The 3,028-nt window shown below is 41.0% G+C and overlaps 1 pseudogene; it reads right to left on the bottom strand.

Moving 5' to 3' along the window:
- Nucleotides 1-354: 354 nt before the first annotated feature.
- On the bottom strand, nucleotides 355-1,310 carry LOC110128398 (cytochrome c oxidase assembly protein COX11, mitochondrial-like; annotated as a pseudogene).
- Between the last annotated feature and the right edge of the window lie 1,718 nt (nucleotides 1,311-3,028).

The raw sequence follows: 3,028 nt of genomic DNA, 5'->3' as shown, positions 1-3,028 counted from the left end.
GAAAATACAGTCAGATTTGAAATAAAAATGTAGTCTTTGGGCAAGCTGTTAGGACGCCATGATTCCTCTTTCATTTTGAGCATTTAAAATAGTGACTGTTTGTAATGAAAATAAACAACTATTTGAGAAATAATAAAAAATTTCATTGCTACAAGTATGAAGTGCTGATAATCTAAAAGGGGAGCTGAACCATCAAGTTTCTGCCAACATACATGGTTTTGAACAGTCATACGTTCTAGGTAGGATAAATGAGTTGGGAAGAAAAGAACCATCAGTACATAACATTTAAAACAGAAATCTTCACATTATTGTAGATACTTCTCTGCGAAGACAAGGTACATGATTTTTTAAAAATCACAAATTTGAAGCAGGACTTGGTGATTTGAATTATAGCCTGGGGGGACTGGCAATTTATGCCCCTCTTTTGCTTCAAAAAAAAAAAGTGTAAGAAAGAGTGATGAGATCAACATGCACCATTCTTGAATCTTCAGCAAATTCAGGATCAATGTAGAAAAATACCGGCATATCTACTTCCTCTTGTGGATTAAGCCTTTGTTCTTCAAAGCAGAAGCACTGTATTTTACCGAAATACTGTCCAGCTTCAAATGGTACAACATTGTATGTAGAAATTCCCATTACCGGTTTGTCAGTAGGATTCTTAGTTTTATGAAATGCCAGTGTTGTCTCTCCTGGCACTACATACATTTCTGTTTGCTAAGGTCTAAAGTTCCACTGGAGACTTGCATGCACACGTGCATTAAATGTGACTTTAATGATGCGATCCTTAACGGGTACCATGTTTTCAATCTGGTCTGTTGCATGACCCGCTACTGCTGAGCCTCCAAGTCCGGTGGTCTGGCAGGACGCCCCCTAGCAAGCCCACCGCCGCTGCGACCACACAGGTGAGGGCTGTCTTGTTCCAGCGCCGCCGATTCTCCTCCTGCGAGCGCGTGTAGGGGTTGGTGCTCTTCGGCCGCCGAGGCAGCTGCACCGCTAGGCTCGGGCTCCTCGATGTCCGGAGCCGCCTCAGCCCCTTCTCAGTATCCGCCGGCCCGCTCCTCCCCGGCCTGAGACTCGGCCCTACCCTCTCCGCAGCCCAGGCTGGTTCCCAAGGTGGTTCCAAGGCCACCCGCAGAAAACGACGCGCCTCCAAGCAAGATGCCAGAGCCCTCCCGTGACGCCTGTAAAGAACTCCCGCCTGTCAGGGGCCTACATGTTTAAGAGAAGTTTTAGGTTTACAATCAAACTGACAGGAGAGTACAGAGATTTCCATATATCCCCAGATCCCATACATGCACAGCTTTCCCCATTATCAACATCATTCATCAGTGTTAGATTTTTTTAAACAAAAACGAACCACAATGGCATATTGTAATCACCCAAAGTCCTTAGTTTACATTAGGATATTCTTGGTGTTGTGCATTCATTGGGTTTAGACAAATGTTCAGCCACATGGATGCATCATTATAACATCATACAGAGTATTTTTACTACCTTAAAATTCTATGCTCTGCCTGTTCATCTAAGTTGCCCCCTATTCCTGGTGACCACTGACTTTTCCATTGTCTCTATAGTTTTGTCTTGTCTAGAATGTCATACGGTTAGGATCCTACAGTAGTTAACCTTCTCAGATTGACTTCTTTCACTTAATAATATGCATTTAAGTTTCTTCTTTGTCTTTTCATGGCTTGATGGCTCATTTCCTTTTAGCATTAAGTAATATTCCATAATCTGGATGTACCAGAGTTTATCTATCTGTTCACCTACTGAAGGACATCTTGCTTCTAAATTTTGGCACTTATGAATAAAGAAAGCAGCTATAAACATCTGCATGCAAGTTTTTGTGTGGATATAAGTTTTCAGCACCTTTGGAACACAACTGCTGGATCATATAGTAAAAGTATATTTAGTTTTGTAAGAAACGGTCAAGTTGTCTTCTGAAGTGGTTATACCATTCTGAATTCCCACCAGCAATGCATGATTTTTTTGCTCACATCCTTACCAGCATTTGGCATTGTCAGTATTCTGGATTTGCCATTTTAATAGATGTGTAACTGATGGTGTGATACTCATCTAGAGTCAGACATCCTGGAGTGCAAAGTCAAGTGGGCCTTAGGAAGTATCACTATAAACAAAGCTAGTGGAGGTGATGGAATTCCAGTTGAGCTATTTCAAATCCTAAAAGATGATGTTGTGAAAGTGCTGCACTCAGTGCGCCAGCAAAACTCGGCAGTGGCCACAGGACTGGAATAGGTCAGATTTCATTCGAATCCCAAAGAGAGGCAATGCCAAAGAATGCTCAAACTACCATATAATTGTACTCATCTCACATGCTAGCAAAGTAATGCTCAAAATTTTCCAAGCCAGGCTTCAACAGAACATGAACCGAACAAGCTGGATTTAGAAAAGGCAGAGGGACGAGAGATCAAATTGCCAAACAGTGAAGTCAGGAGAAGAAGGGGATTACAGAAGATGAGATGGTTGGATGGCATCGCTGACTCAATGGACATGAGTTTGAGCAAGCTCTGGGAGTCTTAATGGACAGGGAAGCCTGGCATGTTGTAGTCCATGGGGTCACAAAGAGTCGGGCATGACAGAGACTGAACTGAAGTGGTATCTCATTTTTTTTTTAATTTGCATTTCCCTGTTGCCATATGATGAGGAGCATCTTTTCATATGGAATTATTTTTCATAACACAATTTTAGGTGTTTTTACATAGACTTTTTATAGTTTTCAGCTCTTTAAATAATTTGAGTATTATATTTGTAATGTTTGTGGACTGGAGTTCCATGTAAACTATACTACTGTGTAAGTAGACATTAAATTCATTTTTAACATGTAAGCAGATCATTGGTTAAACTAAATAAAAGTAGTCAATTTGCAGTTATGTACTGAATTTGCCGCAACACGGTCTCTCTCATGTGACTATGATTGGTACATAAGACTGAATTCCTGCCATAGAAGAAATAACACAGATGCTGACTGATGACCTTTGGAAGTGGCTTTGAATTTGAGAGTTTATTTCTA

Source organism: Odocoileus virginianus, chromosome 14 (assembly GCF_023699985.2).
Source record: "Odocoileus virginianus isolate 20LAN1187 ecotype Illinois chromosome 14, Ovbor_1.2, whole genome shotgun sequence".
Taxonomy (NCBI): Eukaryota; Metazoa; Chordata; class Mammalia; order Artiodactyla; family Cervidae; genus Odocoileus; species Odocoileus virginianus.
This window is presented reverse-complemented; position numbering and strand designations above follow the sequence as displayed.